Here is a 27,911-nt window from a genome sequence, read left to right as displayed (position 1 = left end):
CAACAATTAGGTCCTAATGAGGTGCAGGATTTAAAAGCCTTCACGGTGCTCCATGACCTGCTGTCTGCCACCACTCTGTGACTCATCTGGATCTGACCCTTCCCCATGATAGCCCCCCCCTCAACTCCACTGGTCCCCCCCACCACTCTGACTGAGCCTCCCTGGAACTTGCCACATTCCTACCAAGCAAAGAACTAACAGTTACGCCACCCACTCTGGCCCCATCCGAACCCTCAAGAGTCTGCCCTGGGCCCCAGGGCCAGCTGCTTTTCTCCACATTCCAGCCAAAAATAATACGAGAACGAAGTTCTTTGGTGGAGACTTAATCTAATCTTCATTGCTTCAGTTTTAAAATATCCTGCCTGGTTTAGGGTTTCTTATTACACACAGGGATGTGTTTTTAGTGAGATAGGTCTTAGCAGAAACGTCCTTCTTGTAATTAGAAACCCAGGCAGGCAGGGCTTGTGGTGGGATACCCAAGCCAAACAGCAAATCCCCCTGAAGAGGACACGTTTGCAGCAAGCTCTTCCCAAGCCCCATTTTCCGGCACAAGATGAACTGAGCTGTCCTAGAGCTTGGTACTCCGTCACTCCTGGGGGTTCTGTAAGAGTTCGGGTAGGACTCTGACCTCACCCCCTTCGCCCCATCCAGTGTCTCTCTGCCCCCTCCCCCGACCCTCACTCCGGATCAAAATGGAGACTCAGATATTGCCTGCAACAGACTGGGAAGGGTGTATAAAGGGAAAAATCACCTCCAAGGAATCCCCAATGGACTAGGGAAAATTAAAGACAAGCATTCCACTGGAGCCACATTTCCAGTCTGTCTCAGGGCTCACTTCTAAAAATCAGGCTCCGGAATTGAAGGAGTCTACAAGTGCATGTACACTTTTGTAGAAGTGCTGGGTGTAATTGCTCAGGCTTTCTGGCCCAGAGTCTGCTTTGATCTGCCAGTTTGGAGACAGCTAAGTGAAGTTCAGGCTGTGGCTAGCTCCAGATCAGCACCCCTCCCCCCCACCTCACCAGATGTCACACACCAGTCAGGGCTAGGCCTCTGTTCCCAGTGGCATTAAGAGAAGGAGCTGGCATCTCTGAGAAGTCAGATTCTGTGCTCATCTGAGGCATGAAGTCTATTCCAGGTAGCAAAACTGGGAACAACCAAGCCAATTCCCCCAACTTAGCCATAGTAGCCCCTCTTGGTAAAGTGCAGATGGTTTCTGGAATCACAGCATGGTTTTCAAATCCTAAAGGAAGGTGGGAGTTCTGCTCCTTTACCAAAGTCTTAAGAACTCCTGAGAGTTGTGGGGCCAGGCTCTGGAACCAGGCAAGGAAAAAAAAACACGTAGAAGAACATGACTTTGCTGCTGAGAAGCTTCTATCTCTTGTTTTATTATTGAAGTGTGTTCTGAGCTTGATTCATGCCCATCCTTCACCCCTCGTAGCTTAATGAGAACTGTATGTGCTACATTCCACTTTACCGATGAAGAAAGCAAGGTCCAGCAGCTTGGAGGACCTGCTGGAATCGCGCAGCCAGGCAGTAACAGGGCATAAAGCACCCAGGCCCCCAAATTCCAGTCTACAGACTAGCTCAGCCTGCTGACCTGCCAGCCTCAATTATCACCCGACCACTTCCCTCCCTCCTTTCTCCTTTCCCCATCAGGTATTAGATTTAATTAAATTAGCAAAGCCCCATCGCAACAATCCTGGCCATGTTGCCTGGATAGATCCCAGCAAGCGCAGCTCCTCCCTCTAAATTCTGCTTCTCAATATAATTCAATCTTCAATAAGTCACGGATCTCATGTGAAGTGTCTTATACAAAGCATGGTGTGTTGGCTAGACTCAAGGCTCACGGTGGCTCGAGATGATTTCATTTTCCATGTAACTTCCTCTGTTTTTCCTCTGCGGCTTCGCTTTCTTCCCCCTCCATCCTGGGATCTACATTGTGTTTGATCCAGACACTTCGCTTCACATGCAGTCACCTCCAGCAATTGCATCACACATTTATATATATCTTACAGCATCCCAGTCCTGTGCCACCCAGCATAGGAAAAAGGAAAACTTATAACAGCACTTCTCACCCTCCTCCAACTAATTTAGAAAATGTGCTCCGGATTAAATAAATCAGAAACAAAAGTCTGAAATTGGAGATAGAATTTCTGAAAGGTGGTGGTGGGGAGCTAAATAAATAGCAAGGAAATCTTGCAACATGTTGGAAGCCCATAAATTTTATTGGTTGTTTCTTTAATAAAAACAATTTCAGTTGCTAACAACACAGTATTATTAAGCCTCTAACATTTAAAAATCTAATTTGCCCCTTCTCTGTGGCTGTTTATGTTGCGTGCAGCATTCAGGAAGGGTAAGGAAGTCAGGTTGATCGCTTGGGTTTGGTTCCTAAATCAGGCTAATAGAGACCCCTTTAAAACACAGCCTTTTTGCTTTCTAGGTATGTCTTGGTCTCTAATGAGTTACAGTCCCCAGTTGAAGATGGACATGGCAAAAAGAAATTGAACACACACTGTGGTGCACCCATAAACTTCAAGGCCGAGGGAGAGGTGGTATGTTTCCAGTTAAGCTAGAACTCCATGAATTCAGGATTCTCCGCTCACAAGACAGTAATTCTCCTTATTTCATCACTAACTTACTTCAAATGTGTTTATACAATTTATTGCTACTGAACTTCCAGGCAACTGGTGTAGAGTTAATGAAACCCAGCTTGGAGAAGCTTTGAGCTTTGAACAACTAACCACAGTTTAAATGGTTATGACATGCGGTCAAAGCCACAGCCCAGCCCCACTGCAGTTTCTGTGTTAGGATCTAGTCAAAAAACCTTGTCATCTCACCTTTTGTGCCAAACAGACTGAAAAAAAGAAAAAGCACTGAAAAACAGACTGCCTTGTTCCTTCTCAAGGTTCCCAGCACTTAAACACATTTATCTTACTGAATGCAAGGCAAAGCCCCTCCCCCAATGCCCAAGTAAATATTTTAGTTGCAGTTTGAATTGGCAGTGGGGCTGAAATCCTGAAATCCAGTTTGGGTTGAATTGAAGGGGTCAGGCCTACCTCAAGCAATTTGGAAGGGGGGCTGTTGGGGAAGCAGGGAGCAACATTTAAAGCCAGACCCAGCAGAGAGCCCTTCAAGCAATATAGGACTGCACAGATGAAACTGGACTGGGAAAGAAGTAAACTCATCTTTCTGGATTACTGGGGCATTGACTTTTATTAATCCTCATTGTCACATGGTGCCCCCCTCCCCAGGCCCTGTTCATGTGGGAACTCCAGCAAGCTCCCTCTTGCTAAACAGGCCCATTTTGGAAGAGTAAAGGGGAGGTACTGGATTTGTCACTGCTGCACAATAAAAGCCCCTTTTGAAAGCAGCACTTTCATTAACTTAAAGCAATCTATAGACTTAAAAGCACAGAGCAGTAAACTCCGAGAAAGGATCATAAAACAGCCAGTCTCAAGTTGGGTACACTTCAGTGCAATTTGCACGAAGCATTTTACTGGGAACGGTGGTCGGGGCCCATCTCTCTCCAGTAACCCCCTGGCCCTTATTCGGAGCAGCTCCTCTTTCTCTCGGTTTTCATGCCTTTCGCGCTCACAAAGGGGAGGCGGTGACCGGGGAGTCTCCGTGGGGTCACGGCTCCCTCCCCACCCCCCAGGCTCTCGGCGGGAGAGAGAGCGCACGAATTCCAAGCCTGAAAAACAACAGCCTTGGAGCTCTGCCGCCGCGGCGGTCGCCGCGCCCCGGGCCGCGGTGGCCACTCCTGGGTCGCGCTGCTTCTGTGTCCCCAAAGCGCCATTTGGCTCTCCCACCCAGGGGTGCAAGGGGTGCGCGGGGTTGGAAGGGGAGGTTTAAGATTACAAGGAGGAAATCTCAAACCTTCTTCCCTCCCACCACCGCATCTCCAGCATACTCTTTCCCTGACTAGAGGATAGCCTCCCTTCCTGGTTCGGACTTCCCACCCCACACACCCTCGAGCTAGGCCACAGCCAGGGGGATGCAGCTTGAGTAGGAGCGCCTGAGTCCAAAAAGGGAAAACACCCCCCGCCCCACCCCCACATACAAACGCACACGCACATTTCCGCCAAGGTCCTGGGGCCTCGGAAAGGCCAGAGTAGCAGAGTAAGTGGTAGAGCTAGGGGCTGGGGCTTTGGGTAATACATCGTGTTGTGTTTAAACCGTGTCATTTCTCAGATTTTAGTGGGTGGGGTAGTCGTTTAAATCTGCTTAAAATGAGAAACTTTGGGGTTCCAGCAGTTTGGAGAGCGTTTAATTTCTAAAAGCCGATACTCTGGAGAAGTCCGAAGACAAGCGGGGTGAGGGTAGGGAAACCCTAACTTCCTCCTCCCTCTGGAGCTAAATATTGCAGCAGTAGTCGGCTTGAAGGCTGCCCTGCATCTCTTGCCAGTAGAACGGGCGGCGCTGAGATCTGAGCGCCAGAGTTCGAGCCCGGCCTGCCCTGGGACGCAGCCGCGACTCCTCCGCCCAATGTGGCACCTCACTGCTAGCGCTTCCCCTTCCCCGCATCGCAGGCCGCAGCAGCCTCCGGCCACCAACACCCGCCCGGTCGCCTAGACCCGCAGACCCGAAGTAGCTCGGGAATCCCGCTGAGCCACCAATATAAGGTCCTCAGATCTATTCCAAACCCCATAAGGACACCCTGTCGCTTCACCCAGACGGCCCCTTCATTTGTCCGCTTCCCAGAATCTCTCTCCTAGGACCGAATCTTGTGCGCCCCAAATGCTCTCCTCCAGATTCGCGTCCCGGGAGAAGCGGCGGACATTCGGGGCTCGCCTGCCATGGTTCAGATCAACTACTTTCGTCGCCTACCTAAACGCTTTTCCACCCGCGGATCTTCAGGACCCGAACACGCGACCCTCCCCTGATTCCAATAGCCTGGACCCCAATAAAGAGTCGTGATCCTGTGACTGATCCCTGAAAACACCACCCGTCCCTCCGATTCCAGCCTCAGATTTAACTCGGGGCCCCCAACTCCTACCTCCAGCCCTCTGCTCTGGCTGGTGTGTACACTACTCAGCGGCCCTTCAATCCTGATTCTGAAAACAGCTTGAATCCTATAACCCAAACTCTAGCCGACCTTAAAGCCCAGCCCTAATTCGGGGCCGATCTACAACCCCCCCTCCCATTCCCAAACCGGGTCTCCCCACCGCGCGGGAACCCCGGGATCTCCGGTGAAGAGCCCCCAGAAAGAGCGGCCCACGGCGCGGGTTTCTTCCTCGGGTCTGGGAGCCGGGAGAGCCCCCTCGCCTAACCCGAAAGAAACACAAACTTTGCGCGGCAGACTCTGGACCCTGCCCCATCCCCCTCAGCTCTCTGTTCTTGGGCGCTTTCCGTCCCCCCTTTAACGAATTCATTCCCTAGTACTCGAGCCAGCAGCTTTCCCGATTTCCAAGCTTCACCACTGGCCCCTACGTCTCCTCTCCCAAAAAGCACCCAACAATCCGCAGAAAGCCAGTGACCCTACAGATTCTCTCTCCTCCTCAGGCTAGGGTCTCTGAGCTTGGTCCCTCGGTCCCGGCTTCCCTGACCCCACACTTGTGTTCCCCTCTCCCCACTGATCCTCCTGCAAACCTCCACTCGCCCTGCCTACCCAGGCCAGGCACCGCTGGGGAGGACGCAGCCGCCGCTCCTTGACTCCAGCCACCCGGCCCCAGTATGGGGCTGCTCTCGCTTCCAGCCTCTCGAAAGCAGCTCCAGGCTGTTGACGCCGAGTAAGCGCCGGCCAGAAGCCTCCCGAAGCCAGGAGAAAGAGGAACCTAGAGCCGGCCCACGGTTCCCAGCCTCACACCGCGGAGCGCCCAGCCCAGTGCCGCCCGAGCCCGAGCTCTGACCCGAGCACTGGTCCCTATTATCGGGTGTCCGGGCTCTCCCCGCACACAGCCTCCAGCCCACCCGCTACGGGATCTTGGGCCCGCGGCGGTCCGGGTCCGCAGCACCGCTCCTCGCATCTGCGGACAATGAGCGCCCGGCCACCGGCTGGAGCCCAGCGACGCGGCGGCGGCGGCGGGGCTGCGCGCTGGCCCGGCCGGAGCGCGGGCGGGCCGCGCGGCTCTCGCCGCCTCCTTGCCCGGCCTCGCCGCCCCTCGCGCTGCTTTGCTCCGCGCTCTCCCGGCGCTTCCCCAGCTTCTCTCTGCACGCTCCCGCCGTCCCTTTCTGCTCCCTGCCTCCCTCCTCCCTGCTGCCTCCCTCTCTCTCCTCCCTGCTGCCTCCCTCTCTCCCTCTCTCCTCCTTGCCCTGTCGCAATGAATAATACTCTGGCTTGGGGACTGGAATAAAACACACGCGCTCTGAGGCAGCCGCCCGCAGCAGCAGCCGCCGCCGCCGCGCCGCCGCCGCCGCCTGCAAAAGCGTCTCTGACATGGAAATGAATGACAGCTTACCTGATGCCAATCTTCATCAGACTGACACCGGCGTGACAACACAGCCTATACTTCCCAGCACTGCTTGGGACGTCAGCGGCACAGGGACCCGCCCCCCGGAGCCCCCCCCTCGCACACCTCCCCTCTCCCCACTCCCCCTTTTTCCCCACCCCCCCATCACCCCCACCCACTCCGGGCCCCGGCCGCCTGCGAGTCGAGGAGCCGCTGGAGTGTCTCCCTCTACTGGAGGCTCTGCTTACACGTCAGGCGCGGGCCCGCTCCTGCTGGCGGGGAGGCAGAACCGCGCTGGGGAAGAAGCCTTAAACACTGAGGTTGCCTCTGATGGGGCCAATAGAGGATCCCCGGGGATTTAGGGCGCACCCACCCATGCCAAGTCCTTCTTAACGAACCTGGGGAAGAATTCCAGGACATCCGTGCTGAGGAGACCGAGATGAGGTGAAATTTTCTGTGAACCTCAAGAGAACTCCCCAGAAAATATGAAACTTGAAACTGAAGATAGAGGCAAGAAATCCTTCCCTCTATCACCACTCCCCCCCCACCCATTCCTGCCTGGCTGGCCTCATTTTTATGATTGCATTTGAATAATTCTCATTACCCTGGCCCCAGAAAAGGTGCTCAGTTGACACTCTGGTTAGTTATTCCTAGTCTCAAGAGCTTTTTCTTCTATGGGCTTCCTGGGGCGGTGGATTCACCAAGGGGGAGACAATGTAATGGGGTGGAGCAGGGGAGAAATAATGGAGGGTAGGGGCTTTGTCTGAAAGCCTGTTGAAACTCCGAATACCTTCATTCTAAAATGTCCTTGGTAAACTCAGTGAGTTCTGGGAGTTGGGGTGCAGTAATATAAAGGGGGAGACCTGTGGGGCTGTTTCAGCCTGGGTCTACTGGTTGGATTCATCTGCTTCTGGGAGGAAATTGACTCCTCACCTAAGAGCATTCTACAGAGAAAGACCAAAGCAAGCATGTGTAGTCATACATGTGCCTCCGTTCCTTCAACAAAGAGACAGTCTTACTAAGGGCCAGGTACAGACATGCAGACCCTTACAGATGCAGGCTCACTTACTCCCACAACTTAGCAGGAGGCCCTCTCTACATCAAGGGACAAGAGAACCCCTCTGCCTCTGTAGAGGAACCATTTGAGCCACAGCCAGGCAGTGACTGATCCTCTGACCCCAGACCAGGCAGGGGTCTTGAATAAAGCCTAGACAAAGACACTGATGTCAGTAACAACCACGGAAAGTGAAACCCAGCCAGGTGGGCCAGGTTTTCAGTAAAGAATCTACCCCAAGAAGTTGAAGGCTGCCCCTTAGGAGATTCTAAGCCTCTGGGTTACTCCTCCTCTGACTCAGTCATGAGCAAAAATGAGTTATTAGATTCCATAGCTTAGACAAAGCAACTGAGATTTTTGCATCACATCCCAAATATGCTACTATTTGTCCAGATCTTCCCAGTATCTCCAAATTCAACCTCTTAAGTTCCAGAGGAAGAAACTCTTCATCAAAAGACCTGTTATGAACAGAGTTGAATCTTCCAGCCTTCACGTAGATTTTTCCAAAGACTTCACTACGTGGATTTATGTCACCCCAGCCTCTGATGTGTGGTCAGAGACTCTGGCTGCTGACAGTATAATCGCTATTATATATTATACATTGTATAATAATATAATAATAATGAATGCACTTGCCCTTTTTATGTAGTACAGTAGCAGCCAGATTTCCTGGGGGTCAGGCTGTCATAAAGTCCCAGAGGGAAGCCTGCTTCAGATATTGGGGGAGGGGAGGTCCATTTGGCCCTGCCCAGGACCCTTGAAGGGAGGAGTTTCTCTCTTTCCCAGGGCTCCTATGAGTTGCTGAGGCCTGAAGAGTCAGAGGGAGAATTCGGCTGAATGTAAATACTTAACCCTATCAGAGAGGTGTCAGTGAGCCGTAAATAGTACTGCAGGCAACAGTCATGCATCACTGATTCGCACTTGTCACAACCCTCGTTTTCTGGAATCCAGTTTGATGCCCAACTCTTTCTTGAGACAGCAGATCCATGGCCACGAGGTATTCATTTGTGGAAGTCTTTGCAAATACTGTGATTGCCACTAATACCCTTTTGGTGCTTTAAAGTGCACATTGTAATGTTAAGTCAACCTAGCTTGCTTTGTATTTGCAAAAGCTTAAAAAATTATTATCTAAAATGTAGCAATCTTTTTTATAGTCCATCCAGAGCAGATACTTGCCCTGCCCCCTCCAGAAACTCAGCTGTGTGCTAGTGCTAAGAGTAAAAAGAAGGGGCAAAGAGGCCCGAAATTACAGCTTCTATCCTCAAGCTGCTTTCATTCTAGTGGAGGAAGACCAAAGTGCCAATGTTTAAACATTGAATAACCACAATGCATGTACAATGTAACTAGTTAGTAATTAATGAGCAATGAGTTGTCAAATTCCATGAGTTCTACCTCTAAATCCTGTCTCTGTCAATAAGTAGAGAAGGGAGAGAGTAGAATTTATGCCTGTAGAATTTGCTCCACATACTCTACAATTTCTCCTCCATCATCCCTTTAGAATGAATAGGCACATACATGTCATATAACTCATCAGCAAAACACCATTATAACCAAACAGGAGTTCCTGTAAATTCTAGTTATCACATCTATATGTTGGAGTTCCTCTGCTTCGTTCTGGGCCCTCTTCTCACTCTACCTGTGCATTGTTTGTCTTTAGGATATGCCATCCATACCAGCCCAGATTGTCTCCTCTGAGCTCCAAATGTGCACAGTTGATGACCCATCTGAATCCTGCTTGTGTTACCCTATGAATAAAAATTTAAGACCTGCCTGTACTAGTCTGCTTGGGCTGCATAATAAAAGCTCACAGGCTGGGTGGCTTAAACATTTGTTTTCTCACTGTTCTGGAGACCCATCAAGGTGCCAGCAGCATTGAGTCTCTTCCTGGCTTGCAGGTGGCACCTTCTCTGTGTGTCCTCACATGGTCCTTCCTCTGTGCACACAATCAGAGAGAGGGAGTTTTGGTGTTTCTTCCTCCTCTTCCAAGAACCTTGGTCCTGCTGGATTAGAGCCCTAGTTTATGACTTCATTTAACCTTAATTACCTCTTTAAAGGCCCTATCTCCAGACAGGCACATAGGGTGCCAGGACTTCAACATATGAATTTGGGGGTACACAATTAAGTCTCTAACACTGTCTCACTACTAATTCCCTTCATTCTCAACTTAGTTATTTTTAATGACTTGATAGATTGTGAGGTCCTAGAGGATGGAGAAAATATCTCATTTCATCTTAGGATCCCAAAAGCCTGACACAGCACCCGGCCTAGAAAACATACTAAAGAAATTCTTGTTGGATTGAACTGAATGGAACTTATTTCTCCATAATTGCCCCAGTCCTAAATGAGGGACTTCTCACACCAGTGGCTTGGAATATTTTGATGATTTCCTGCCTGGTCTAAAGGACTCTCTACCATCTCTCTCCTAAAACAAAGTTGGGATCACAGTTTGGTTTCCCCTCAAAAATCCTCCAGTGGTTTTCCATCACCTACAAGATTTAGATTAAAAGTGCATTGGGTTTATCAATGGGTCAATGACTGAAGAAAATACAGTATATATACACAGTGGAATTTTATTCAGTCACAAAAAGAATGAGATGCTGTCATTCGCAGCAACATGGTTGAAACTGGAAGACATTATGTTAAGTGAAATAAGTCAGGCACAAAAAGACAAATATTGTATGATCTCACTTATATGTAGAAGGTAAAAAGTCAATGTCAAAGAAGTATAATAGTGGTTAATAGAAAAGTATTATAAAGTTAATAGAATAGTGGTTACCAGAAGCTGGGAAGGGTGTGGGAGAGGGGAAAATAGAAAGAGGATGGTTAATTGGCACAAGGGTGCAGTTGGATAGAAAGAATGACTCTAATGTTCTTTATAGCACAGTAGGAAAACTATGGTTGGCAACAATTAATTGAATATTTCAAAATAGCTAGTAGAGAGGATTTTGAATATACCTAACACAAAAAAGTGATACATATCTAAGGTGATAGATTTGACAATAAACCTGAGCTGACTGTTACACATTGTATGTATATATTGAAATGTCACACTATAGCCCAATAAATACATACAACCACTGTATGCCAATTAAAAATAAAAATGTATTTTTAAAAAGTTTATTGGGGGCAAGAATGGAGGAAGGAAGGACTGTATAGAGGGAAAGAGGGGTGGGAGGGGTGGGGGGAAGGGAAAAAATAACAATGAATCAAACAACATTACCCTATGTAAATTTATGATTACACAAATGGTATGCCTTTACGCCATGTACAAACAGAGAAACATCATGTATCCCATTTGTTTACAATAAAAAAAAAAAAAAAAGTTTATTGGGTTAAGCTGAACACAGTGGTACACATCTATAATCCCAGCAACTGGGGAGACCAAGGCAGGAAGATCACAAGTTTAAGGCCAATCTCAGCAATTTAGAAAGACATTGTCTCAAAATAAAAAATAAAAAGTGATGGGGATGTAGCTTAGTGGAAAAGCATCCCTGCATTCAATTCCAAGTACTGAAAAAATTTTTTTAAATGGTTTATTGGTCTTCATGATAAAAAGCACAGCCTTGAATGCCACATTCCTTAACCTGTCCTTCAAATTCATTCTCCTAATCTAGCCCTGATTTCTCTGCTAATCTGCATTCCTTTCAGGGGTTTGCAGTTCAGGGACTTCCTTCATGAGAAGCCCCTGGGGAACTTCATTACTAGTCAGAGTTTCAAATCCCACTTCAACAGAAAGCTAGTCTGGAGAAAGACCTGGGAATCCGTATTTTAGAAGCTACTGTAGAGTCTGCACTTTGGGATTGTCCATTTCAGTCCCAGCACACACCCCACCCCCTTACCCTTCTTGCCCTTGTTCAAGCTATTTCTCCAACCTTGAGATTACACTCTCCCTCTCCCACCTCCCAAAATTCCATCTGCTTTTAAGACTTGATGGAAACATCACCTCTTTTCAAAGAGTCCTTGGGTCCTGGCTCAGATCTCCATCATATCACAAAATAGCTAGTGATCTGGAAAGTTACTGACACTCTCTAAGTTTCAGTTTCTGCATCTGTGAAATGAAGATGATAATAGAACCCCACTCATGAGACCAAAGGGATTCAATAAAATTGTGAATGTAAAGAGCTTAGCACAGTCCCTGGCACATGGGATGCTCTTCAATAAGTGGCAGCCATTAGGTTTAATAGCCCTTTACCCAGGGCTGCCACAGCACTTTGCCTGTGCCTTTATTATAGTGCTTATTTAATTGGCCTGAGGAAGGGAGATATTGTTTACTGAGAATGCTATGACAGGCCCTGAGGGCTGTAACACAGATAGTGGGAGCAAGGAAATGGAGAAAGGGGGTTGCTCGCTTTCTACCTACAGCCTCCTTCCTGACCCTGAACCCAGGTGGGACTGTAGTGCTGGGGGAACTAGGGCCAGGGGAGGAAGATTCAGTTCCTGATGAAAAGCATAAGTGTCAAGCCCTTGGAGAAAGGGAGGAGGACAGAGAACCAACCTGTGCAGTGCAAAAACTCAGGTATTATAAATCTTTCGAAAGGTAGAGCTGCAGAATTCTGTTGAGCGGAAAGCCAGAATGTCTAGGTCCCTTGCCCATCTTTGATCCTTCCTTTGTTCTTTCTTCCCTCCCTCCCTCCTTCCTTCTGTCCTTCCTTTCAACCCAGGGAAAGCCTCTTTGCTCTCCCATCCCACTCCTACCTCTGACTACCTCTGAAGCAGGGGGATGGAACTTGTCCTCCGGGTACATAATAGGCAATTAATTGGGTCATGTCTTAAACCAGCTTCTATAATATAGGAGCAATATAATCCCCAAAGCCTTTCAAAAAAAAAAAAACATCTTCCTTACGGTGCTGATACACTTTGGGAAGTTTCTTGCAGCATTGCCTTCTCTCAAGGTCTCACTTCTAGGCACCTCCCTATCCCAACTACTTGCATGCATGCATGCATGCACACTCATGTGAGTACAAACACACACACACACACACACACACACACACACACACACACACAATCAGGTTCTCAAGTGGGAGCTTCCCCAATCTCAGCTCCAGGTGAGAGGCTCTGTGGGGGGGGAGAGAGGGAGAGAGCGAGAGCCAGAGAGAGAGAGCCAGAGGAAGGAAGGAAGAAAGGAAGGAAGGAAGGAAGGAAGGAAGGAAGGAAGGAAGTAAGTTAGTTTTTAGTTCCAAGTTCCATTCATTTCTTCACAAGGGGAACTAACACTGCCAATTTGAAAGCACTGAGAAAAGAGAGAGATTGGAGGAGAAAATTTCTCAACTGTATTGGAAAAGAAGAGAAAATGCTATGATTTAAAAAAAAAAAAAAAATTCTGGAAAATGGGATCCCAAGGGTTTGACCACAAAAATATGAGAAAGGAATACATAGACCTGTGCTGGACTAAGCACTTGAAACATGACTGGCTGAAACTGAGATTGGTTGCCAGTGTAATACACAGAATGGCTTTAGAAGACTTAGTATGCAAAATAATGCAAAGTACCTCATTAGAGTTTATTTTAAGAGTCAGGTATTGGGTCTCATGCCTGTAATCCCAGCTCCTAGCTCCTTAGGAGGCTGAGGCAGGAGAATCACAAGTTCAAGTCCAGCCTGGGCAACTGAGCAAAAAAATAATTATTTTATAAAAGAGCTCGGAAAGTAGCTCAGTGGTAGAGTGTTTGCCTAACATGGCAAGGTCCTGGGTTCAATCTCCAGCACTGAAAACAGAGAGAGAGAGAGAGAGAGAGAGAGAGAGAGAGAATTATTTTATGTTTCTTGATATCAAAATTGTAATGTTTTAGATACATGGAATAGATACATGGAATGAAATATAAATAGGTTATTAAAATATTTTCATCTGTTTCTTTTGTATTGTAAACGTGGCTCCTAGAAATTTAAAATTACATTGTGACTTACACCCAGTTTTTTTCGTTTTTTTTTTTTTTTTTTGCGGGGGGGATGTACTAGAGATTGAACTCAGGGGCACTCAACCACTGAGCCACATCCCCAGCCCTATTTTGTATTTTATTTAGATACAGGGTCTCACTGAATTGCTTAGCAACTCAGTTTTGCTGAGGCTGGCTTTGAACTCGCGATTCTCCTGCCTCAGCCTCCCGAGACCCTGGGATTACTGCACCCAGCCTCTTACACCCTATTTTTTTGAGGTGCTGGGGATTTGAACTCAAGGCCTTGTGCTTGCAAGGCAAGCACTCTACCAACTGAGCTATATCCCCAGCCCTTACACCCTATTTTTAATGATACCCCGCTTCTAGGCTTCATTTTTGTCCCTATGTCATCTATGTTTAGATGCTGAAAACTTCATCATCTATCATGTATCATTCTGGTCACCAGCCCTTCAATCCTTGTGCTGTCTGGGGAGCAAAGGGAGGTCAGCAGGACCTCAGTGCCTCCCTTGCACTGTAGAGGTCAGAAGAACTCATTCCCTGCTCCTGCCCAGGTGTAGTGTCCAAACGTCTCCTGTCTCCGAAGGTCTCCCCCAAACTGTACTGGAGGGCCTGTCTCTGAGTCTCTAGTCCCCCATCACCCTCATCATCATCACCATTGTTACCCTGCTACCACCATCCATCCCCAGGGCCTACCCTCTCCCTCTTACCACCTCATTGTACCGCTGCTCACAGAAGCATTCTGCATCCTTCTGCTCATCCAGTGGCCCGTCTCCCCTGTCCTCAGGGATGAACCCTGTCCATATGTGTTGCCTTTGATGCTGCATCCAACCTCTAAGCCCTCCTGAGCTGAGGATTTCACACAGCTGGCAGCCCAGCCTTCAGCAGTCACATTGCAGGACTTGAAGAACCCAACTTCCCTGAAGGGGTGGAGGCTGCATTTCCCACAGGAGCTGGTCCTGTCTTATCATGGAGTCAGGGAAGGTGATGACGAGTGACCAAATGAGGCAGCAAGGTACCCACAGCTAACCCAGCATGGGGGAGGTGGCTTGCTTAGCAAGGAAAAACAAAAGAAAGCAGCAATAGTAATAATATTTAATACTCATTGATTATTTCTCACAGAGCTAAAAGCCTACTGTCCATGCTCATTGCATCTCTGTGAGATGTAGATACATGGAGGAGCTTGTCACCAGGTGTGAACTCAAGCAGGTGACCTTAAGAACCCACACTCCAAACCACTACCCTGTATTGCCTCTTTGTCCCACTCCCTTCTCCTCTCACCTATTCATTCATGGGCTGATTCATTTATTCAACATGCATACCCTGATGGCCTCTAAGAAACTTACCATTTCATTGGTTCCCATTCAGCATAGAGGCTGGCCAGGCATGTGGTAGCCCTTAGGGCTATAAAGATGAATAAATCACAATCTCTGAACTCACGGAGATCTTACAGGCTTTCAGAGGCCAAGATGTGGAAAGGCAAAACTCTGCCTTCAAATTCCACTCACACTTTAGAGCAGAGAAATCGAGGCCCAGTTAGATGAACAAGAAAGGGGTGAACTTCAAGTCTTGTAAAGAAAGAGACAACCTGGATTCTCAGCCAAAACCCATGGTTTGCCTTCCAGCCCTGACCATCCTGAAGTTTTTGCAAACATATAGTATCAAGGTTGACAAGCTCCGTATGCCTTTTTCTGCTTCATCCCCGTTGGCTACTATCACCATGCATAGTGGCAATGTCCACACCCAAATCAAAACTCATCCACTCTAGAAACTCTGCGTAACTCGGGAGACCCATATCCTGTATCCTTCTGAGTTTAGGCATTCACATTTCCACTACAGCAGGATGCACTTGTATGCTGCCTTGTACACATTCAAAAATTTCAAATATGTATGCATTAGCTCCCCAAGCAGCTCTTGAACTTCATAAAGGCTAGGACTAAGTGTTTCTTTCATATCTTCCCTTCTCCTTCCCAGTCTGTCAGCATTTGTAACAATCTCAGCCTATTTGAATTGGCTAATAAATGCTAATGGTTTGACCTACTGTGCACAGCTATGATTGTGTGTGTGTGTGTGTGTGTGTGTGTGTGTGTGTACATGCATATGTGTATGCACGTCTGTTTGGGTATTATCCTGTTTGGGTATTATCCTGGACCAGTATTCATAGCAGGGGTGTTCATATGTGTAAGTGTCAGTGGAAGCATATGTACGTGGATGTGTGGAAGAATCCTCTAGAGATTATGGTTATAGAAGCTTAGACACACACCAGCACAATCCATCAATTTCCAGACATTATCTCTCATGATAATTTCCTGCCAAATCTTTGAGTTGCAATTAAGAAAGTAGATAATTTGAAACATTTTCCTCTGCATGTTGAGATGGATTATAATCCTAATTTGATAAAGACTCTTAATGACTCATTAGCCACCCTTGGCTTCTCCTCAGGTCAGCCAACTTCCCAGGCACTGGAGGCAGCTGGCAGCAGAAAGATGGGACACTCAGGTCATTACACGTTATTGCTTCGGCAGCTCTAAAACAAAAAAAAAACACAACAAAGCCACAAATGCGCTGTTGCTCTGGAATTCTCTTTTCTTCAGCTCCTAGATTTGGGCTTTGGTTTTCTTTTCCTGGCTTTGAACAAAGCCTCTAATTTCCTGACAACCACAACTCTCTTCCCAGACTACTCTGCCAGAGTGGCATGTGATATAGTGAGGTCCCTTCTGCACAGGTAGTGGTACAGAGACTCCATCCCCAACACAGTTTGTTTTCTGGGTCACAGTCCCCAAGTCCAAAGGGTGGGGATTCCTGGAAGAATTGCAACTTCAAGTTTTTACATGTAATGACCACATAACAGTTCCTTTCCCGCCTCTATTGAGCAACCGTCAGAAAGCAAAGAAGATGTCTAGCAATTCCCTGTTCCCTTGCCTCCTGGCAGGGTGGCACCTCCTCCAGCCCCAGGCTTAGATAATTAGATGTTCACAGAAGACAAAGTCATGGTTTACCTTGGGTCACCCAGTAGAGAACCTGCCTCTCAGGAAGTTCTCACTTATCATGTGGACTCTTGTGGACACATGTGTAGCTGCAAACACACACATGGCACACGCTTGTCACACACAGGCATGGAGGACACATAGACACACAGTCACACTGGCAGACAGTCACACACACGCACAGTCACACAGACATATGCCCAGTCTCAATGATACATAGTCACATGAAAAAGATGTCACATACACATTTGCACAATCACACGGACACACCAACACAGGGTCAAGTAACAAGGACACGGGGTCACATGGATATATGAATATGTATTCACATGGATACACAGTCATACAGATACATAGTCTGAAAGTCAGACGCATGGTCACAGACACAGTCACACAGACATGCAATCATGCTGTGCAGATGCAGGGTGACTAAGTGTATAAGGACTTCTGAATGCTCTTGACCCTGAGCCCAGGTAGGGGAAAGGAGGCTTAGTCAACAAGCAAACATTTATCTTTGTTACACGCCTACTATGTATCAGGCACCACGCTGGATGATGGGGTACCATGATGCTCAACAAGATGGGTACGCTGGTAATGAACCAGCACAGTTGGATAGTGTGGCTACACTCTGAGTTGGAGCAGGGTGAGGGGTGGCACCCTGAGTCAGGGTCCCCTTCTGAGTTCTAATTTCCTTCTTGTCCCACCTGAGTCACATGTGCTCTCAGCTCTGTCCAAGGTTCACTCCATCCCTGTATCACAGAGTAGGTTCAGGGTGAGATTAAGCGCCTCCCCCCACTTCTCACTCCTGCCCTGGGAGTTTGATCAATGTGACAAATGCAGGACCCTTGAGGTCATCCTCTCTGCCACCCTCCTTCCTTCCCAATGAGCCCAGGGAGATCTGAGCAGAGGGCTGATGGATAGCCCTGTCTTATTGTTCCAGACTCCAGATCCAACAGGGGCCTGGGAGAGCTGTATAAATCAGAGCCTGGGCTGGGCTCTCACCCACATGGTGACTCGACAAGAGGAATGGAAGGCAAGGGACCATAAAACTGTCTATGGGCCAAGTTGTTTCATTTCAAGTCAGGGCCAGGGAGAGAAAATGTTTGGTTCTTGGGAGACAGACTCACTTGAATAGGATGGATAATTCAGTAGAGATCTGCAGGTCTGGATGCTCCAGGAGAGGTCCGTCTTTCTTACAGGATAGTGCATGAGCCCAGTCACTCTTCTCCTCTGGGAACCTATTCCTACAATACAAGAGGGGTGGGGGATGCTCACGTCCCAAACTGTGAGAGTGTTAGGAAATGCTCTCTAGTGAGGAGGGAAGATTCTTACCCCCATGTGACTGATAAACCATCATTTTCCCTTCTCTGAGGCAGAAATATCCATGGGGAGAAAAAAAAGGAGGTGGGCAATGTTGGGCAAGTTTTAGCCATGCAGCTGTGATTGGAAAAAGCACGAGTTATTCCCACTTGATTTATGCAGGCATTTATTGAGCAGCTACTGAGTGCCAGGTATAGTGCTAGGAACTGGGGCCCAGAGCTGCATAATCTCTGGAAGCCCTCTTGGTCTAGGGGGACAGGCAAGGAGGCAGACTCAAGTCAGTGGCATGGGATTCATTCTCCCTTCTCACATGTTCCTATGTCAACATAAGTAGCTGCAACAAATTCTTACATTGATTCGTTTCCTTGCTTTTTCTCCCCTCTCTTGATGGGGAGTTCCTTCAACAGAGAAAGGAAAGGGAACAAATATTTGAGCCAAATGGCAATTGTACGCTGCCATTGGACAATCAACAGTCATTTTATCTCCACCATAATGTTTAGTAGTAGATTTGATTATCCTCATTTTATAGATGAGAAGACCGAGGTTCACAGAGATAAATGCACTTGCCCAAGGCCAAAGCTAGACACTGAGAGATCTGAGACTCAGTCCATGGGACTTGAGCTGGGACTGAAGTCCATGTGGCTCCAAAGCTCATGTTTATCTCCCACACACTGCTCAGAGGTTCACTCCTATTTGTGTCTTTGGCACTGGAACCATGACTAACTTAGAAGATGCTGCTAATACAAAGTGGAAGAGAAGGGGCACAGGAAAGTGTGGGGTGGGGTGGGGTTAAAACTGGGGATGAAGGGTCAGAGAAGACTCTGCATAGGAAAGGATGAAGGATCTGTTTCAAAGAACAAATTTGCCCAAATGACAAGAGATGGAAAATCCATCTAGGTGGAAATGATGAGCTAAATGGTGTGCTGCACACTGGCCACCTTCTCAAAAGCCCGGGTTTATCTGAAATCTCCCCTATTCCTCCCATCCCAATCCTAAGAAACAGGAGCTCAGGAATTGGTTAGGAACCACACAGACAGCAATGCTACACAGAGCCTGCAGCTTTGCTGGAATGGACAGTGGTTGTCTTGTTGATATCCATATCTTTCCTGGGACTTGATGGTAAGTAAGTTCCACCAGGGTGGGATCCAGTCTGCTTTTCTCACAAGTATAATGTCAACATCTAAAGCGGTGTTTAATTTTGGAATGAATAAAGAGAACTGATTCAGGAAAAGGGGGTGTTCTCTACTTCTCTGTCTTCCCATGATGTTGGTAAAACTGGGCAAAACTGGAAACCTCTCCTGCTTGAGATCAGGGAAACCAAAGGCCCCCCAAGCCCCATGATGGAACCAATGGAGGTGAAGCCCAGAGACCAGTGCAGTGGGCGCAGGCCAGTTCTGCCTGCCCTGCCTGCTCCACTCCCTCCTCTCTTCTTCAGGAGCCAAAACCGGACCTGCGCTCAGACAGCAGGAGCCAAGCAGCCTCCCTAGTCTCCAGTTTATGCTAAAGGGACAGCAAAAATCCAGTGGGGCAGGAGACTGAGGAACACCAGTATTTAAAGGAAAACATGAAGAGAAGCCTACAGGAGAAACAGAGGATGCCCAGAGTACCCTGAGACCCAGGATGACACCAAGCACCTGCCCACCTTCTTCTCTGCCATTGAGGCTCTCACCCTATGAATCCACAGCCCAATCGCCACAAACTGCAAAGGTACTAATCAAGGAAACAAGAACAGGAAAGGAAAAAACAGTGGACTGGAGAGTTTCATAATCATTTTTCTGAAAGGATGAAGAGGGAAGAGTGGTAACTTGCTCAGTAGGGAGAAGTCACAAGCCAAAAGCCTATGGCAGGGGCCCATCCACCCTGAGGAACCCTGAAAGACGGAGTCTTTGGAGGCACCAAGCATTGTGGCTTTGGAGTCATGTTACAGGCTGGACAGGGGACATAGGTAGAAAATCTATTTATAGATGTGGTCTCCACCCACCCCACAACCAGGCTGCCAGTCTTCTCTGCCACTGTCCCCCAACCCCTCAGAAAACAAGAGTTTCTTCTATGAGGAAACTGACTAAGAGCAATATTGTACTTAGGAATACCAAGTAAGATGGAGAGTAAAAAGAATCAAATAGAGGTCTGTATGCTAAACTGCCTGCCCTTCAGTCTTTTCTCTGGTCTAGCTAGTGACTCCCCCACACCCCCAAACCTAGCCAGTATAGTGGAAGAACCAACAGATCCAGATACAACTGTTCCATCTGTCCCAAAGAAAAGGCTGGTTTGTCACCTGATCAGCCTATGTCCACCAGTCAACAAACTCACCCAACCACACGTCAAGCTTCCCAAATCAACCTTTTGTGTCTTCCCTAAAGATAAACAAACAGCCACAGATCACTAGGTGTGTATGTAGTAAGCCTCAAATGTGGAACAGGAAGACTGAAGTAAACAGGAAAAGGGGAGATCTGGGGCAATAGAGATTGTGTGAAGAGCAAAAGAAACGTTCCTAAAGAGCATTAATACTTAAAAATTACTTTTCCTCAAAAAGATAAAAAAAGAAAGAATGTATTCATAAAACAAGAAAAGATTATAATGAGTAGAAAAGTGTTTAATTTATAAAGCCTTTGGTGGACTGGGGATGTAGCTTATGGGAGAGTGCTTACCTAGTATGTGCAAGGCCTGGATTTAATCCCCAGCATCAAATACTAAATAATAAGCAAAAAGTCTCTAAATTAATAGCTTTTTTTTTTTCAAAAATATAGTATAAAGTTTAGAAGATAAAGTTGAGGAAATCTTCCAAAGAATGAAGTCAAAAGAAAAAGGGAAGTATAATAGGAGAGAAATAAAGGAAACAGTTTCCTGATTGGTCCAGCACAAAGAAAGAGTATGACATTTTACAATACAAGGGATAAGAAAAAGTTTCTAAAACCTTCCAAAGAGAAAAACACAGGCAAAATGAACAGAATAAAACAACATCAAACTTTTTAAAAATTAGCATCAGATATTAAAAGAGAAATGCCTTCTCAATTCAGAAACAAAAAGTTTTTAATTTAAAATTCTATTCCCATATAAATTATTTGTCACATATTAAAGTAGTATAGTAGCAAATATTTAATAACACAAGAAAATTACTTGTTTGGAAGCCTTTCTTAGGAAGTTATTGTGAGGATGAGTTATGTAAAATTAGATGATTGTCCAATATGGAATGTGGGAAACTTCAAAAATAGTGGATCCAGGACTGGGGATATAGCTCAGTGAATAGAGTGTGTGCCTCACATGCACAAGGCCCTGGCACCACAAAAAAAAAAAAAAAAATAGGGGATCCAACACAGGAAGGCAATAAAAGAAACATTCAAAATGACAGTAAGCTGCCAGGTACAGTGGTACACACCCTTAATCCCAGAGACTCAAGAGGCTGACAAGAGAATCACACATATAAAACCAGCTTCAACAACTTAGCAAGGCTCTTCAGCAACTTAGCAAGACCCTGTCTCAAAGTAAAACATATAAAAGGACTTGAGGTATAGTTCTGCAATAAAACACCCTGTGTTCAAACTCCAGGACAAAAAAAAATGATAGTAAACTGAAGTTTCTGGATGACATTTACATAGCATTCCTATAAAGCAGTCAATCCAGATGGAGGCAGAAAACAAAGTACTTGAAGAGGTAATTAGAAAAAGATAAGCTTGAATGTATGAAAAATAGTTTGGCAGATATGTAGCAAAAAACAAATTCCCTTTTTTTTAAATTTCACACAATTGCAAAACACACAATAACAAAAACAAAAACAAAAAACTGTAAGTACATCTGTAGACCAAGTCAGTTAAAAAAAAAAAAAAAAAAAAAGGCAATTATTAACTCCAGGAAAAACAAAGCAATTCCAGGAAAAGGATACATGGTCACAATATACCACTTGATTCAATAGTAAATAATGTTTTAGTCATTAGCACATAAACACCAAATATGGACTGAACAGAAAAAAAATTTACATTGGAGAGGTAAGAGGGGAAGGGTAGGAGTAAAATTGAAGAAGAATGATGTAGGAGAGTTAAGTTCTCATCTACCATGGCAGAAAGTTTCTAAAACTGGTAAATTAAGTAGCAATACAAGCATATTTTTTAGGAACATAGTTATATACACAAGAGAAAAATGAGCTATAGGAGTTGATGGTGACTCCTTAAGGAATGGAATTTAGGAGTAAGGAGGGATGAGGCAAAGCAACAGTAACTTCCAAACTATGTATATGTATTCTTTGATTTAAATAAAAATTAAGCTTTGTTTTTTTTAAGCACATATGGCTCACATTGTCCAGCTAAGCTCTTCAAACATTTGAGATCAGATGATGATTGGAGGCCAAAGCTCTAACCAAACTAAATGATGCACCTTTATTTGAGTGTTTTCAGAGACTTCCTTGGGGATCTGACCCAGTGGTTGGTGGCGAATAAGATTCAAAGATTAAGAAACCTGATCCTGGCCCACAGTGTCTACATTAGAGGAAATTCTCAAACATACCATGATATTTCATGTCTGTGCATGTGGGTCTTTCTGCTTAGATGCCTCAGTAAATGAACCTGCAATCCCCTCACATGCTGAACTTCTGTTTGAACTTTAAACACTTGTAAGCCATCACCTCTTCCAGAAAGCCTCCCCAGATGCCTCCTTTCCAGAGAGCCATTTTTCCTCTTTTGGCCTACTCCTGACTGCTCTGTGTCTATGACTAGCAAAGCATTCATCACTCCACATTTCAACTGCAAATAAACCATGTCTCCAACTAATCTGTGATTCTCTCTGAAGCTATCAGCTCACGTAGATTAAGCCATAGGATAAACCACCACCAACTCTTGGTGGCTCACCACACAGAGACGTAGCACTCATCTCATTACCCATTACCTTTGGTTTGGGAGCCTCTCCATGTCTTCTCTTCATTATGGAACCCAGCTAGACACCCAGCCCTGCTCTGGACATGACACTCTCCTAGAGAGACAGAAATAAAAAAGGCAGAAGGGACCACAAAATGTCCTTGAAAGCCTCTGCTCGGAAGTGACACATATCACTTCTGTGCAAATTTCACTGACCAAAGTGAACCAAGTGAAGTGAAGGCACAGTTAAGCAGAATCCTTTCACAGGAAGAGGCAGCAAATAGTTGGGTACACTAATGCCATCCACCGGTCTGGCTGGTGGTCCACATCTAACTTTTGTATCCTGGACCTAACACAATGCTTGGCACTGAGTAAGTTCTCAATGCATCTCCACTGAGTCAACTGAACTGACTGATAGTAACAGCCTGAGACACAAACCTGAGAACAGGAGATCTGAGAGGGAGAAGGGGCCATGAGGACGTCAGCAACAAGCTCATAGCACGTGGAACGGCACTGGGCTCAGAATCAAGACCCCTGGGTCCAGCTCAACTTCTGAAGTCATTCCACCTCTCTGGGATCAGTGAAACAACGTACAAAACAGAAGGAATCCAGTCCAGTGTCAGAGAGCACACAGGGGCTATAGTTTACAATCACCTATTACATATTTTATGAATAGCTAAAAGAGAGGAACTCAAAGTCCCCAAACACAAAGCCATGGTAAGGAAATGTTAATGGAAATGGAAATGTTAATTACCCTGATTTGATCAGTACAAACTGTATACATATACTGAAATATCACACTGTACCTCATAAATATGTACAATTATTACATGTTAATCAATAATTTTAAAAATGTGTAAGAGATGGAAACATTTATTGTCCTGATTCTATCATTACGCACTGTATACATGTATTGAATTATCAAGCTGTACCCCATAAATTTGTATTACAATTAAAATAATTAATTTCTAAAATGAGGAGGAAGAACTAGACAATTTCTAGGGTCCATTCCAACTCTAACCTCTCAGGAGACTGTCATGGCACCTGGTAGGCCAGGATCTCAGCTTCTACTTGTCATAGCAGTCAGCTCTTTGATTTAGAAGTAAATAACCTCATCACTTCATGTGCCACATAAATTTCTGGAAACTAAAAATTCACCCATGTCAGTAAAAGATAGTGCAACTATATTTTAGAAATGAATACATTTCAACAAAAATGTCAAGTGGCAAATGTACTTTTAAGCAAAGCATTTGTTTTGAGCATGTTATTCTAGGTACAGGGAATCCCAAGTTACATAAAAAAGCTACTTGTCATGACACTACAGAGGGGTGATTACACATCTGAATGTATCCATACTAAGTTCAGGGTCACAAATGAAAATCAACACATCACCTGAAACTGTCTTGCACTTAGTAGGAGTTTGTTTAATGAATGAATACCTATGCTGGTTGCACTTTGTGGGCACTGAAGGCTATTGTTCCAATGCCCATCCCCCTGTACCTGGTGTTTATTTTTGAAAGCTTTCAGGGGAAAAAAAAAATTAATCTAAAAAGGGTTGAGGAATCCTGTGGCTAATGGGCTGAGGTACTAAGAGAATTATTTAGTAGACACTGGGTCCTGAGCCCTGTGTTCTCATCACCAGAAGGCCAAGGCTGGGATAACCCTGTTTGATCACAGAAACTTGTACCTTTAAGTTTCTACCCATAAATCATGGATGCCAGCCCAAGGTGTCCACCTCTATCAGAACAAATAACAACATATACAGGGCATTTCTCATATTCCAGAACCATTCATGTTCTTTGCATAGGTCAACTCTCATCACTGTCTCAGCAACCCTAGGATATGGGTACTGCCGTTATCTCCATTTTACTGATGGGGGAACTGAAGAACAGAAAGATTAGTTAGCCTGCCAAAGGTCACACATTCAGTGGCAGGGCTGGGCTATGAACCCAGGCAAGCTGGCTCCAAAGTCTTTGCTAAAATCGCCTCTACATTAAACTGCCTGAGCAGCTACATGCTGCCAGTGAGTTGGGTTCATTCCTGAGCATAGAGGTAGCCTGGAACCCATAAGCATATCATCACCCTTTTATCCTTAAAGACCCTCCCCACCCTGTCCCCACAGCAACCTAGGAGGCTATGGTTTTTACCCTCGAATTGTGGGTGCAATGAGAGAGATGAGTATGACTTTGGCTTCAACAAACACCAGAAATTCCAATTTTTCAGATTGATGCCTGTCTGTCCTCATCCACCTCCAAGTCTCTGACTTGGTGCCCTCTTGCCTGGCAGAGTTGGGGAGCGGTGTGAAGAAAGTTAACCTTTCCAAGGGACAGCAAGATCCTTCTTCTGGTCACCACAGCACTGTAAGCCCCAGGCAAGGCTCTTTCCTGTAAAGATCAATCAATACTGCCCCTATCCCACATCCCCACCCTTTCCTGTTCCTCGGCCTATAACTGCTATCGATTACAGCAGAGCAGGGAAGCAAATGCCAAAATATATCAATCAATCACCAAGGTGGCAAAGAGACTTTATTAAAACCATTACACCTTCTTCTATTTTCCTGCCTACCCCAGCTTCCTCAGCCCAGTGGCCATTTCTTTTGGACAGTTTCCAAGAACTTCGCAGACATGATCTGATGGCTGGTGGAATTTCCTCTATTTGGGGAAAATTTAGACCCAGAGAAGGAACAAGAACAAGTCCCACAGTGAGAAGATGGAAACCAGGTGTGTGAAAATATGTGCTTGTGTCTGTGCAGTATATATATATGAAAATGTGCAAGTACGTGTGTTTGTTTAAAGAAAAACCAAGGACTTAGTCACATTTCAGAAACATTTGGTAATTATCGCTGAAATTTTTACAAATCAATTCCTTCTGGTCGCTTAATGTCCTTCACTAAGTGGTTTAATTGTGAAATTTCACTTTATAATTGGGTTCGTTTTAATGCGGGAAGAGGTAGATTTGCATAAGCAAATGACAAACAGTTAACAAAACCCATTAGCAGAGAAGCAGAACTCCAAAGAGCCACACACCTGGGTTGTCAGCTTGGAATCAAAATCTGGGCACAAGTCCCTGCCTGAGCCCAGACCAGCCCTGCAGCCCCTACCCAGACGCAGGAAGGAGAGAAAGGATTTCAAGGGCCTGAACTGATTACTAGGACAAGAGGAGACCTTCCAGTATGGCGAGAGACAAAACAAGAAAGAAATTTTTTTGCCAATGAAAGACCAAAGATGTTTTGTTTGCAAGGAAACTCTGGGCATGAGTTTTAAAAGAACCATGAGTTTTATACAGCTGAGAGGTTTTTGTTTGTTTGTTTGGTACCAGGGATTGAACTCAGGGGCACTTAACCACTGAGTCACATCCCCAGTCCCTTTGTAAAATTTTTTTTACTTTGCGACAGTCTCACTTAGTTGCTGAGGCTGGTTTTGAACTCGCCATCCTCCTGTCTCAGCCTCCTGAGTCACTGGGATTACAGGTGTGCACCACCACACCCAGCTTCTGACAACTTTTGTTCCAAGTGAAAAGAAAACTAGACTGAGCAGCAGGGAGGACGGAGACTTGACTTCTGACCCTCATTCTGCCACTAACCAGCAAAGATCCTTCTACCTCACTTCCCTCTTCCATAAAGCGAGTAAACTAAAGTAGATCACATGCAGCACCTGTTTCTAAAACCCACATTATCATCACAAGTAACTGACTCATTCATTCATTCATTTCTTCACTCATCCAACAAGTATTTATTGAGCTCTTGCTATGAGTAGTACTGTAGAAAGGACAAAAGAATCACCAAGTTATGGGATGAGGGTGAGGACTGAGTGCTGGGGTAGGCAGGAAAATAGAAAAAGGCACAGTGGTCTTAATAAAGTCCCTTTGCCACCTTGGTGATTGATTGATATATTTTAGTGTTTGATTCCTTGCTCTACTGTAAACAATAGCAGTTATAGATGGAGGAGGAGGAAAGGATGGGAATATGGGATGGGGGCAGCTGGCAAGGCCCTGCCCTCATGGAACTTACCATCTAACGGGTTGCCATGGAAATAATTGCTGGCCATGCCATTTATATGTTGAAAGCTTAACCTCTAGTGTAATGGCATTTGAAGATAGAACGTTCACAGAGGTAAAGTTAAATGAGGTCATAAGGGTGGGGTCCAGATCCAGTAGGACTGGTGTCCTTATAAGAACTGGAAGAGACCCCAGAGGGTGTGCTCTCAAGCTTATGTGCACTCTTTCTCCACCCGCCTCCCTTTCTCCCTGCATTCACAGAAAAGAGCCATGTAAGGCCCCAGCAAGAAGTCAGGAAGAAAGGCTTCATCAGAAATTAACTTTGCTGGCTCCTTGATTTTGGACTTCCAGCCTCCAAAATCAATGAGAAAACTCAGCTTCTGTTGTGTAAGCTTCCCAGTCTGCAGTGCTTTGTGGTGGCGGTATGAAGGGCACTGTGCAACAGGAGCACAGACTGAGGGCACCATCCAGTCTACAGGGTAGGGAAGGACTCCCAGGGAAGCTGCCATCTGAACACAGACTGAAGGATCTGGAGGATTTGCAGGAGGATCTGCAGGTGAACAGCAGAAGAGTTCTCTGGGCAGGATACCTACATGAGCAAACCCCAGGCACAGGAGTAGTGAGTTCCACAATCGGGGAGCGCATTTTCTGGAGACTCAGAGAAAGAGGCCAGAAGGAAGCTAAAGAGTTTGTAAGGGCAACTTCATAAGTAAACATGTCCCAGAAGATCTTCAAAGGACAAGCTGCTACACCTCTGGACACCTTGGACTCATCCCACTGAGTCCACTGCTTCTGATTCTGCTGGGCAAATGCCAACTTGGGTTCTGCAGGTAGAAAGAAGCAGCCTACTGTTCCAGCCACCTAGCCATGTCTTCAGTATGTCTGCATATTCCTCATGGAAATGCTTTGCTTGTTCATTCAGAAGCTTCCTTCTTACCTCACAGAGCATCTTCCGGGACAGCCTATTCTGGTGCTTGCCTTCAGTTCTGTGAAATTCCTTTGCTTTTTATTAATAATTGTTAGTGTTTATTGTGTTAATTAATGCTAACCGTGCACCAGGCGCTGTTTTGCTTTATGTGCATTAGCTCTTTTAATCCTCACAACAACACTATGAAGTGGATTCTATTAACTCCAGTTTATGGATGAGGAAACTGAAGCACAGAGAGATTAAATCACTCGCTCAGGGCTGTTCAGCTAACAAATAGAAAAGCCAGGATTAAAGCCTGGTGAAGTCTAGCTTGGGTATCCACACTCTGAACCATTATGCTCTCCTGCCTTAGAAGAAAGAGAAAGATAGTGGGTCCTAGTTAGGTGGTTTCTCTGGCTAGTTTAAGTGCTAGAACCGGTGGGGGGGAGGGGGAGGACTGATATATTTCTGAATCCAGAATCTGTGCAATTTTTTTTCTTCATTGCTGGAAATGGAACCCAGG

The 27,911-nt window shown here is 45.9% G+C and overlaps 1 protein-coding gene across 2 annotated transcripts in view; it reads right to left on the bottom strand.

Moving 5' to 3' along the window:
- The window catches only part of Pknox2 (PBX/knotted 1 homeobox 2), a 268,028-nt gene extending 261,562 nt beyond the window's left edge, over positions 1–6,466 (bottom strand). The window contains exon 1 of one of the 2 annotated variants that reach the window (XM_047518383.1): positions 6,399–6,466. The gene's annotated coding sequence lies outside the window, so the exon portion shown is untranslated. The remainder of the gene's footprint in view (positions 1–6,398) is intronic. The other variant, XM_047518386.1, reaches the window with a different exon arrangement.
- Between the last annotated feature and the right edge of the window lie 21,445 nt (positions 6,467–27,911).

The sequence above is a fragment of the Sciurus carolinensis genome, chromosome 11 (genome assembly GCF_902686445.1).
Source record: "Sciurus carolinensis chromosome 11, mSciCar1.2, whole genome shotgun sequence".
Lineage (NCBI taxonomy): Eukaryota > Metazoa > Chordata > Mammalia > Rodentia > Sciuridae > Sciurus > Sciurus carolinensis.
Note: the sequence above shows the minus strand (reverse complement) of the source record. Positions and strands in the feature narration are given on the sequence as shown.